We start from the raw sequence: 13460 nt of genomic DNA on the forward strand, positions 1-13460 counted from the left end.
TGTTCTGATTCTTAAACTGCATCTGACTACCTGCTTTCCTGATTCAACCATGGTTTCCAGCTCTTGAATAGCTTTCAGGGCAATGGGTTTCATGTACCAGATAGGAGCCCGTAAGAAAAGATGACTGCTTTCCAGGACCCTGTTACACTGGTTGTACATCTCACAAACCACACAAACATATGGCCAATCTAGGTGACTTTCTAATCATTTCTACCACATAGAGGTCTGGCTCTCCCTTCTTCTTCAAATTTGGACCTCTGTCAATGCTGCAAAAATCCGTTATTTTCTAAACTTGTTTTTCCTTCTATTAGGTCCATTAACTTCTCTAAGAAGGCCAGTGTTGAAGACTAAATTGGAATAAACTTTTATTACTGATTTCAAATGTAGGAGTATAAGATTCTCAAGGTCAGAAAGAAGGCCATTTTTGTCCTGATGCGTATGGCAGGCACATTGAACCAATTCTATCCCTGAAGTTATCCCTGTGCACTCCGGCTGCCCCAGAGCTTACAGCTCTCTTGGGAAAGAATTAGCCATTGAAGAGACTTTAATAACCCTGACAGTCTTGCTGGGCACCAGTGTGCTTCTTGACAGCCAGGTGTAAAAACCTCCCTGGGGGCTAGTGAAAGAGTAAAATCTCGGAGTTGAAAGGCAGCTCAGCTTGGAGAATATCTGATTCGACTTCATATTTCACACATGGGGCTACTGAGATTCCTGAATGTGAAGTCACATTCCCAGAGGCCAGGCTGGAGAGTTTGTAGAGCTGGAGCTGGAGTCCTAGATCTGCATCTCCACCCAGACAGACTTTTATCACACAGTCCATTCTAGAGATTGTATGCAACTGCACCGTGAACAATTTAGACAGGGCTGCCAAGCTCCCAGTGCCAGGGCAGGTTAGCAGGAGCGACTTCAAAGAGGAGAGCTATGAGTAAAAACACTAGTGCAAATATTGGTATGAACCGGGATGCTAATAGAGAGGACTGCCTTGGGGAGAAGATGCTGAGATAGGGCTTGGATGGTTACTAGAGAATCCTTTCTCTCAAGCAGAGTATTTGCAATTTTTTAACAGCTGCATTGTAATGCAGCCCGTTATAGAGAAGCATAGCATAGTGGCTTTCAGTTATAATATTACCCTGATGCCATGTGCTTCTTCATAATTTTTACCCAATTTACAGAATAAAAAATTCAAGGCTCAGAGATATTAACAAATTTGGGGAGGAGTCATTTCTTTATATAGAGAGAAAACAGGCTTGTGTCAGGATTTTATGAAATTAAGTGGACTGTTCATCCTAGTATGAAAGAATATGTAACAACATATATTGGTGAATAGATCTGATTATTAAAGCATAATTTATATATGGTGAATACATGGGTTTTAATCTTATAGTTCAAGGAGTTTCAGGAAACGCACGTACCCATATACCGCATGCCCCCATTAAGACGCAAAATAATTTCTTCACTTCCAAGGAACCCTTATGACTCTTCGAAATCAAATCTCAACCCCACCCCACCCCTTAGGATTTTATATGCTATTAATGTGGTTGATCACTTTGACTGGTTTTTGAAACTTAAACTATGCCAGGATGAAACCTATTTAGTCTGAATGTATTATTCTTTCTCATTTTTATTACTGAATTTGTTTTCCCAATATTTTGTTTGGAATATTTGAACCTATTTTCTTGAGGGATATTGGCCTATGATTTTATTTTCTTGCAGTGTGGTATCTGTCATTGGTGCTATGGATGTCTTGGTCTCATAGAATGAGTTGGGGGATCTTTCCATCCTCTGTTTCCTGAGTGAAATTTATACTATTTCTTTCATAATTGGTGATAGAATTTACCAATAAGACCATTTCCACATGGAGCTTTCTTCTGGAGAAGCTTGTTTTCATATTTCATATTTCATATTTCATATTTCTTTGTCAGTTTGCACCTCCTGTGTTTTCAAAGGAGCTGGTCTCTTATATCAGGTCATATAATTCATTGGCAGGAGTTTGGTCATAATACACACTTATGGTTTTTAATGTCCTTAGACAGAAACCATTTTTCCTTTATCATTACTGATATTGCTAATAAGTTTTTATTGATCAGTCTCTCTGGGGACATACATATATATTTATAAACACACACACACACACACACATATATATATATATTTGGCTAGTTTTCTATTTTCATTTTATCAATGTATTCACTATTTTTTTCATTTCCTTCTATCTAAACATTTTGGGTTTATTTGTCCTTCTTAGCATTTTTTAAGTTGTAAGTTTATATCATTTGTCTGACCTCTTTGTTATTTTCTAATATAAACATTCAAAGTTACAAGTTCCTCTTTTAAGTGCTTCTTGAGCTATGGATTGCATAAATTTTGATATTTTGTATCTTCATTATAGCTCAGTTAAAAATAATTTCTGACTTTCCTTGCAATTTCTTCTTCATCCTATGAATTATTTGGAAGTACGTTGTATATAAGTACAAAGTTTAGGGGGATTTTCCAGATATCATTTTGTTATTGGTTTTTAATTTAATTCTTTTTTTTTTTTTGTCAGAGAACATATACTGCATGGTTTCAATTTTTAACTTGTATTGAGAACTGTTTTATGGTCCAATACATATCTTCTTTACTGTTCTATGTGTATTTGAAAATGATATGGATTTGGCTATTGTGGAATGTAAGTTTCTATAAATATCAGTTATGCCATTTTGTTTAATAATTTTAAATTGATATTTTTATGATTTTGTTATCTACTGAAGAGATAAAAATCTCTAAATATTATCATAAAATTTTCTATTTCTTCTTTTACTTCTGTCAGTGGATTGCTTCATGCATTTTCCTAGCTTTATTGAGATATACCTACCATATGATATTGGTGTAGTTTCAGGAGTACATGTGATTGATTTGTAGAAACATATGTATACGTGTGAAATGCTTATCACAATAAAGATAGTTAATACATCCCTCACCTCACATGATTCTTAATTAGTTATGGTTAATGTTATGGTAGTTCCTGTATTATTAAGCTTTGTTATTTTTTTAAAGGGTTTATGTTATTTATTTAATTAATTAATTTATTTAAGAAGCAGAGAGAAAGAGCTCAAGGGAGGAGGGAGAGGGACAAGCAGAATCTACACTGAGTGTAGGTTGATCCCACGACCTTGAGATCATGTCCTGAGCCGAAATGAGGAGTCAGTGGCTTAACTGACTAAGCTACCCAGGTGCCCCAAGTTTTGTTACTGAGTGTCTATTTCAGACTGCTGGGTCTTCTTGATGAACTGTTCCTTCCATCATTATGAAATTCCCATCTTTATCTCAGGTAACACTCCTCATCTTGAAATTTACTTTGTCCAGAATCAAGACACTATATTAATTAGTCTTAGGGTTTGCAATTTGTATAAATTCTAATTATTTAATCCCTGGTTCTTTATATTTAAAACATATCTCTTATAAAAGACAAATAGTAGGTTTTATTTTTTGTCCAGTCTGACAGACTCTGCTTTCAATTGGAGTACTTAGTCAATTTATACATTTATATAAATTGTCAATTTGTATATAATATATTGATGTGGTTGGTTTAAGCTTAACATATTATTATTTGTTGTCAATTTATTTGCTTTTTTCTTTCCTCTCCTGCCTTGTTTTGGGTGAATCAAATTTTATCTACTTATCTATCTATCCATCTACCTATCTAGTATTCCTTTTTAACTCTTCCCTTTTTTTTTATGAACACTGATTTTATAGTTTCCTTTATTTAATGTGGATTACAACAGGCATTCTTAGCTTACCATCGTCTGTGATGAATTAATATGCCACTTCATGTATGATATAAGGCCCTTACAGAAGTACACAGTCATTTGAAACATTTCATTTATAACATTTGTTAACAGCCATTTGCATACTTCTTGTCCTTTTTTCTGTTGTTCTCATGTATTTATTTCTACTTCTGTAACAAATATTATAATGCCTCCTTCCCATTTTTTGTTTTTAAAGAATTAATTGTCTCTTAAAAAAATTGAGAAAGAGGAAATATAATATAATTTCACACATATTCCCATTCCCAGTGCTCTACATACCGCTGTATGGGTCCAAGTTTCCAGTGGACATCAATTCTGTTCAGCCTAAAGGACTATTTGAGGTTCTAAGACACTGAAAACTAAAAGGAAACCAAAAACCTTCTCTTCTCAATTTCTACTTGATTGTTCAGTTTCAAGGATTATTAGAAACCCTAAGGATAACCTTAACTATGATTTTAGTTGGGTCATTTTCAGTCATCTGAGTCATTTTTAGTAATTAACCGCATGTAATTATTGAGGCTTATGGTCCCACTAGCACACGGTGTAATCAAAACTAGTTTCCTGACTAAAAAAACTAAAAGTATGACCAATGCTTATAAAAACAGAAGCATTATTAGGGAATACATTTATTTTAAGACTCTACTTAAACTTAAATTTTACAAAGATGGTAACTATTTTTTTATCCTTAATGTGTGTGATTGGTTCTATGCTAAAAATGTTAGCTATTTTTCTTTTATTCTGAACAATATACATTATTACCATCACTTTTTAAATGAAGAAACTTCAGTTCAAAGAATTTAAGACTCCAAGTCTTACAGCTTGAAAAGGTCATGCCAGAATTTGAGTACAAGAATTTACACAAAGTCAATTCATTTTATTGTGTCCACAAAGTATTAGCAAGAAATTTCTCCAGTAGGAAGTTTATTGAGAAAACATTTTATAATTCACATGTGATTCACTGTGCTAATGACTTAGAGTTAAAAGACCAGGATTTAAATGCCCTCAGGCAAGTTATTGAGTTTTCTGAGTCAGAGTTTCCTTAGAGCCACTGAGAATACCAAGTAGCTAGAATAGGATGAATGTTCCATATTTTTATTTTTTAATGAATACAACTATAAATAAGTGTAACCTTTCCACAAATGGTAATTATGTAAATGTAAGGGTTCAGTTGGGATGACAAGAGAGCAAGATATCCTGAATTATTGCTTTTAAAAAATGATTTTTAAAAAATTCTTATTTATTTGAAGTAGATTCCAATAAATTACAGAGACAAGGAGTTTTTTAAGCCTATATTAATACAAAAGTTTCAATCATTGTATCAGTTCTTTTGCTTAAAATAAATGTCATTTGGTCTTTTGAAGAGGTGATCCGTCTAAAGTGATGTTTACTACATACAATTATTTGTCCATATTGTGCTCTCTGATTCCATAAAACACATAGAGATTCACCAGTTTCTGAAATGAGATTATCTTTTTTCATTTTTGTTTTTAAGAATCAAAGAGGCTTTAGTCAAATATAAAATTTGAGACATTAAAAGTCAGAAGCAAGATAGCTTTGGAACAGAATGATGTGGTAATTAAGAGAATGATATTTGAATGGAAATGATTTTGAATGATATTTCAATGGAAAAATTCATCTGAATTCGAGACTCCAACACATGATGTATGATCTTGAGCAGATTAGTTGACATTTGTTTGCCTCAGTTTCTTGATCTGTGAAATTAAGATAATGAGAATACCCCTGTTCTACTCTTAGTATAAGAATTAAAGGGGATAAGGCATGTATTGCCTTATCAATCATACAGTCTTAAGTAGATTATAGATGAAATAAATGAATAATAGAGGTGGTATATTTATACTCACTACTTTGATCCAAGTCTTAGGTCTGCCACATATTCTTTGTGTGACATTGGGCGAGTTATTTAATTCAGCTGTGTTTTCTCATCTGTAAACTAGAAATATGATTCATAATTGCATCATACGGGTACAGCTCTTTAAATGAGATGGTCATAAAGCTAACATTATCTGAAAATCCAGAGTATGTGAGACAATGTTGTCATCTCTACACAATTCACGTTGTGTTTAAGAGGTAGTAAAGTGTGTGGGGCGCCTGGGTGGCTCAGTCATTGGGCATCTGCGTTTGGCTTAGGTCATAATTCCAGGGTCCTGGCATCGGGCTCCCTGCTTAGCGGGAAGCCTGCTTCTCTCCCTCTCCCACTTCACCTGCTTGTGCTCCCCCCTCACTGTGTCTCTCTCCATCAAATAAATAAAATGAAAAGAAGAAGAAGAAGAAGAAGAAGAAGAAGAAGAAGTAGTAAAATGTGGGGTGAAGAGCATCCGTCTGGACCCCCTGTCCCGGTTCATATCAGGGTTCTGCCACTCATCAAATATCAATATCAGCAAGTTGCTTAACCTTTCTGTGCAGCACTGTCTTACATAGGAAAGAGAGGTAACAATGTCTCACCAGTACTATGTTACAAATGGGGTTGCTGTGAGGATTGGCAAACAACAAGTACGCCGCTCCTCTTAATCGTTATAATCATTCATACTAGAGTATATAGACTTATGCTCTGAGCTTGGAAATTAGCGTTCATTTCATTCTCAGACTTCACAAAAAGCTGGTTGTTGAATATTAGACCTGCCATTTAGGCTTTTGAACCTCATTACTCTCTTATGTCAAATGCAAATACTAAACCTACCCTGGCCATACGGACATGTATGAAAAGTATAAATGTCATTCAAAGGATCATAGCCTTAGATCCAGAAGGGCCCCGAAGATCTAACTGCCCAACCCTATATTTTCTATCTTAGGAACCTCATGATCCCAGACTTGTCCTGGGCTTTGCCTGCATTACACGTAGGTACTAGCACTTCCCAAATGTGACATGAAGACTTATGTTGTCCCAGACTGATTTTTCTTTTCACCACATCGCCCACCACGGTCTTTGGATCTTGAAACAGGGGAACCAGTTGTCAAATTCTCTAACCAGAAACATAAGGGCAAACTTGTTGTTGCAGAAGTTGGAAATCTTTTCGGCAGGGAGAGCAGGCTGGAATGAAAATAAATCTAATTGGGAAAGAAGTAGCAATCACTCATTTCAGCCTCCAGAGGGGGCATTTGGTATTTGATGAGTGACATATTGACATTGTTTTTGTCTGAGCTCACACAAAATTGCAAAGGGACCTTACTCATTGGATCACGCTATCAGATTAACCTTGTCTGAGGTTGGTATTCTGAGAGATGACCTCTATCCAACAGAAGAATGACATGGGCTGGATGTGAGTGCTTGGCCACATTCCAGATGTCAGAGGCTACTTTTTGTCTTCCTTTCTCAGAGTTAAACTCTAGATTCAACTGTCATCTCTAATCAGTGTGACCTTGGGGAAGAAACGTAACCTTGCTGACACTCAGGCTTCTCACCTGTAAATTGGGGATGTTGCTGCCGGAGTAAAATTAGGGTATCTATTTTGGTCACTTGCCCTGTGACTGGGTCTTTGAAAGGGCTCAGTTACGTGTAGGGTTACCCTACACTTAACTCCATTTTTCAGAGTTTCACACATACATGTTCCAGTAGTTCTTGGATTCCACTGTTTACTTCAAGCATCCAAATGATTGGCTCACTTCTCAGGCCACTTCTCTGCTCTGGAGAAAACCCTAGGAGAGGCTCACAACCAGGCACCCCAGCTGTTCTCCCAGAAGCGAAACAGCTCAAAATAGTATTTCTGCCAGCATGAGACTCTCTGTGGGGTCACAATGCTTCCTGGCTTCTTTGCTTACTTAGTGCTGATGGGTCATGTGTGACAACTGCCTCTCTCTGTTTTGCTGTCGAAGAAGGTGGTAGGTGTTATTGTCCTCCTCCCCACTGCAGGGGCCGGCCAAGGAGGTGAACATCGTGGCAATCTGCACCTGCTCCCGAATGCTGGAATGGCTCAGGCCTTTGCTTTAATGTATTCAGAATTAGGAGAGCCCATGGCCTTAGCAGGTAGGCTATGCTATGAATTTTTACAAACTGGCACACCACTCTCTTACTCCAGAGAACGCAGAACAGACAGAAACATAGCCTTTGGATGTCTACTTTTCAGGCACAGCACAGGTAATCTTGTGAAAATAGAGCCTCAGCCCTGCTTTTCCGGGGGGTGGGGGAACAAGTGACAATCCCCATGTCTTACAGTTGGTGCCAGATCTGACAGAAAATGTTCCCGAACAATCACTGAATAACCACCAATAAATAAAATGAGCAAAAACATTAGAGAAAGATGACTCAGTTAATAATCTATTTTCTCCAAAGAAATAATTATATCATAAAATCACTGTTCAATGAAGGTATGATACCAAATGCACGAGTGAAAATGAGAACAGTTACTACAGAATTTTGTCAGGCGGCTAATGAATACAAATATTAGGTTATTTTTACAGACGTTGTGATATAGGTTGGCTTCTTAAATTTGTTACTTTGAGAGATTTAGCCATCGTAATTAATATTCAGCTTCACATTTTACTTTTTTATTTATGTTTTATATCTTTTTTCTAAACAGCCTCACCAAACTTCTAGCACCTAAGAACCTGAGCTCTACTATTAGATTAGAAGCTTTGACATTCCATTTTTCTCAGCAGAAGGTGACTCAACTGTCATACATTTTGTTATATATCCGCTAAATATATTCACATGAAGACAACAATGGCCAGTGAGTGTCTTAATATAAAGTGAAGGAAAGAAGAACATTAATAACCAGGCTTAACCCAGAAGAATCAATCACACGCTGCAGGCCATTATGGGTAAAGAATGTGATAAAGATATCTGGAAAAATGACCCTTCTCTGTTTCCATTGAATAATTAACACAGTCTGTGTGGGTAGTTTGCAGTGGCCACTAGTTCTTTTCGCTTCTCCAGTGTCCTTCCATCTGTCCCATGATTCACACAGCTACCAGAACCTTCTTTCTAACGTGTAGGTCTGCCATATTCTTCACATCTTACTAAGGCCTCTGCACTGGCACCTGTAATTCCTTTGCCTTTTGTCCATATTATTAAAAGGCACATCTCCAGGAAAAAAAGCCCACAGGTATATGGCTTAGTGAACACATGGAAACTTTGTACAAAAAGAAAGGAAAGAAGGAAGGAAGGAAGGAAAGAAAGAAAGAAAGAAAGAAAGAAAGAAAGAAAGAAAGAAAGAAAAGAAAAAAGGAAAGGAAAGGAAAGGAAAGGAAAGGAAAGAAAAGAAAAGAAAAGAAAAGAAAAGAAAAGAAAAGAAAAGAAAAGAAAAAAGAAATTGCTATAAGTGCCAGACCTAGGACAGAAAGCACAGCTTGGCTTATGGAGCTCAGATGAAATTAGATTCTCAGCTGCCCCTTCATGCCCATGATTCGTGTATTTAACATCCCAAAGAGGTGTTAGAGACTCATTTCTCCTGCCTCGCTTGCAGGTGGATGCCAAGTTCCCAGACATATTACATAAGACCTTTTACCACCTGCCATTCTCTCTTTTATACCATGAAGCCTAGTCAAACAAAATTAACTGCTGGCTTTCCACTGAACTTGGATTTCTCCTTATTTCTTTGCTGTGGTGCCATATTTCAAAGCTTGTTTTTACAGATCCTCAAACCATTCTCTGCTGAGTAATTTCCAACCAGTTTTGAGACTCAGGTAAGGATCTCACTCTTGGAGCAATTTTCCTCGCCCCGGTATCTCCACGGGACATCTTCATCTCCATGTCAATGGCATGCTAAATTCAGCCATGTTGTACTTAAAATACTGCATCATAATTTGGGGTGGACTTATTTACTTCTTACACCAATGTCAGATGTGAGGCCAGGGATGTTATCTTTGAACTCTGTATCTTCAGTTTCTCCTAAAGTACCTGAAATATCTTCGTTTTCATCGCTATGATGACCATCCTCATCAACTGGAATTTATTGCAGACACACACAGTGACTCTCTTACTCATGTAAGGCAGGGGCACTGGCACATTTTCTTATTTAATGCAGATTTTCCGCCATAGTAGCTCCAAACACCACTCCATAATTTATCTAGACTTTAAGTAGAATATTGTTAATTGATAGAAGTAATTTTGGTGCTTTTTAATTTGGCAAATCTCTAGTGAGCAGTAAAATCACTGGAGAGCATAAAATATGCAGACCCTTTTAATTTAACAGTAACTTCAGAGCTAATTTAAATGTGGAGCTTCAGGGATTAGAGCCTACTGAGCTTTGGGTGTGTTATAGCTCATTCCATCATATTACATGACCTCATGAGGCACACTGATTCTCTTATTAAAGGACAGGGTGATGCCTCGTAATGCTCTTAGAGCCTAACACCATTTTGTGGGTTCTCATTGCCTATACCGAGATCCTCAAACAGGGTATGCATCTCCCTGGGATGGGCGTGTGTTGGAAGAATCACAACCCGGGCACTGCTAAACACATGCTGAATGTCTGGGGTATCAATTCTGCCTAAAGATTTGGGATGGGGCGCCTGCATGGTTTAGTCGATTGAGTGTCCGATCTTGATTTCAGCTCAGGTCATGATCTCACAGCCGTGGAACTGAACCCCACATTGGACCCTGTGCTTAGCACGGAGTCTGCTTCAGATTCTCTCTCTCTCTTTCTCTCTCTCTCTCTCTCTCAAATAAGCAAATAAAATCTTTAAAAATTTTTGGAAGAAATAGGTCATATCAAAGTGATCACCAGTATATCATTGGTCACAATATATACTCAGATATTAAAAGATGAAACACCACAGGACAAAGAAGTTTTCAATCTATGTCAGGCTGCTTTATGCTGGGCTCCCAGATTCCCACATGCTCCCTTTTCTCTGTCTTTAGGATCACACCAGTGGAAAATAAAGAAACGTTCATACCTATCACTTAAGATCCCAACCGCTCACCACAGGATGCAAAAATCCTTCAAGATCTGTCCTCTGACCACTTTTCTAGCCTCAACTTCTGCCACTCGTGTCTTCATACACTGTGCTTGCTAGCCTCTGGGACATATCGCAGGCACTCCCAGAACAGACTCCTTGCATCCTCATTCTTAAAATAATCCAGCCAAATGCACATGTGGCTTTTTATAATGATGCCCTCGGGTCTTTCCCTGCGTGTCCAGGATGGCTGACTCAGTCTTCCGAAGGCTGTAGCCGCTTGCCTTCATGGGGAAAACAGTCACCTCCATAAAACTCCATCCTCATTGTGGGAAACTTTATTTCCCCAGTTTCAGACCTACTATACTGTAGGTGTGTCAAATTCCTGAGAGTCTTGGAAACCCTTCCTAACGTTTCCCACCTTTGTGGTTCTTTCCCTGTCCTTCACTTCCTTGAATGTACTGGGAATTCCTCCCCTAGTCCATCCTTTCCACCTGACAGGATACCCCTATTCGTGAGAGGCGTGATTTCACGTGTTGGCTCCAGCCTCAGAACCTAAGCTCGATACCACAGTAGACACAGCTCAGCCTTGCAAGGTGGTTCTTTCCCCATGCCTCTCCCTCAGTAGGCTGAGTCAGTAGAGAATAGGGAGAGTATAATATTATTATTTCGTGCCTTCAGGGACTGGGATACTGTTAGACACACAAATATGCACACACGAACTTACTGAGTGAGGAAAGTATCCGTGATTGGGTAAGGTAAGGATAACAAAAATATATACAGAACAGAATGTAAATCGTCATTGCTTATACTAGATGTACTTTTTTTAATAGATGTCACCCCTTCTAAAATGCACTTCAATACCTCTCTCTTGTGTTCAGGATAAAGTCTGAACCCTTTACAAGAGACACCCTCAACATGTCTGTGAATTCCTACCTTCCAAGAACTGGTTTCCTCTTGCTTCAACAATCTCAGATCTTGCCAGTGGAGTTTCACGCTTTGATAAGATTCCCTGCTTGTCATTTTAATTCCTCCTGAATATCATTTCCTTAGGGCTTCTCAGTCGTTTTTACACAGGCTGCCCTGCCTTCTGGAAGTGTGCTTGTCCCCCTTGAAAAGCTAAATGCTACTCATTCATAGAGGTCCGGACGACAGGTGAAACTCTCTGGAAATATTCCCTGACTGTCTTTCCATGTTGCATTATGTGTCCAGCTGGTGCTCTGGGGATTCTATAGCACTTGTCACATGGCATTATAGTAATGAATTTACTTTCATGAACTCTCCCCTGATATGCCAGTAATGTGTACAAGTAGTACATGGGAATGAGGTAATCGTTCATGTTGCTTTAATCAAGTGTAATTTATATACAAGATTGACCAATTTTAGTGTACACCTCTATAAGTTTTTACAAATGTATGTAATAGCTTAGCCATCACCACAATCATGATACAGATCATCCCATTATTTTAAAAAGTTCCTGGCAAATAGTTGTTTGTTTCTATCTATATAATGTTGACTTTTCTAGAATTTTGTATACATGGAATCATACAATACATCCTTTTTTGTTTTGTTTCTGGCTTCTTCCATTGCATTTTTTCATAATGTTTATGAGATTCACCCATGTGGTTACATGTTTCAGGAATTGGTTTTATTCTATGACTGAGTAGTATCCCATGGTCTGGATGTATCACAATCTGTTTATCCAATCACCAGCTAACGGATATTTGGATTGTTTGCCATCTTTGACACTTGTGAATAAAGCTGCTATGATCATTTGAGTGTAAGTCTTTGTGTGAACACATACTTCTCATTATCTTGAGTACCTAAAAGAATTGCAGATTCATGTGGTAAATGTATATTTAGCTCTACAGACATTGCCAAACTATTTTCTGAAGAAATATACCATTTTGCATTTTCACCTTCAACATAGTAAGAGTTAAAACTAATCAGCATTCTTACCAATGCTATAACTAATAATCTTATTTAGTTTTAGCCATTCTAGGAGTACTAGTATTTCTCTGCAATTTTAATTATATTTTCCCAATGAATAATGACATCAAGTATTTTGATTTGCATATTTACCACCTGTGCATTTTCTTTAGTGAAATGTCTGTTCAAATCTCTTGACCATTTTTTAAAGACTGGAATTTGTTATTATTAATGAATTGTGAGAGTTTATTACATAGTCTGTGAAAAGCTTTTATCAGACAAATGTTTTTACAAATACTTTCTCTCATTGTATTCATTTTCTCCACAGTATCTTTTTTTTTTTTTTTTTTTAAGATTTTACTTATTTGACAGAGAGAGTGAGAGAGCACAAACGGGGGATACAAGAGAGGGACAGGGAGAAGCAGGCTCCCCGCTGAGCAGGGAGCCTGATGTGGGGCTTGATCCTAGGACTCTGAGATTATGTCCAGAACCGAAGGCAGATGCTCAACTGACTGAGCCACCCAGACGTGTCTCCACAGTATCTTTTGAAGAATAAACACTTTTAATGTTGATAAAGTCAGCAGTGGCTACATTATTTTTGCTTTGGTTTTCTTTTCCCCAGGACATAGGGAGTTGTTTGGTACATAGTAGATGTGCTATAAAATGATCCAAGTGCTTTGTAAACCAGACATGGTAGAAAATCCATGACACATCCACCCTCACCCGTGCTCATCTGTGAAAGAACTACTGATTTGCCTTTATAAAAGTTGGACCACAGTGTGCCTTTCTATGGGAATAAACTGAATTTTCTCCTCTGGAAAATTTTCTCATCTGTCCCTTTGAGACATCACAGTTTCACACCATAAAACATTGGCTGACACAATTCTGGCC

The sequence above is a fragment of the Neovison vison genome, chromosome 4 (assembly GCF_020171115.1).
Source record: "Neovison vison isolate M4711 chromosome 4, ASM_NN_V1, whole genome shotgun sequence".
Classification (NCBI taxonomy): Eukaryota; Metazoa; Chordata; class Mammalia; order Carnivora; family Mustelidae; genus Neogale; species Neogale vison.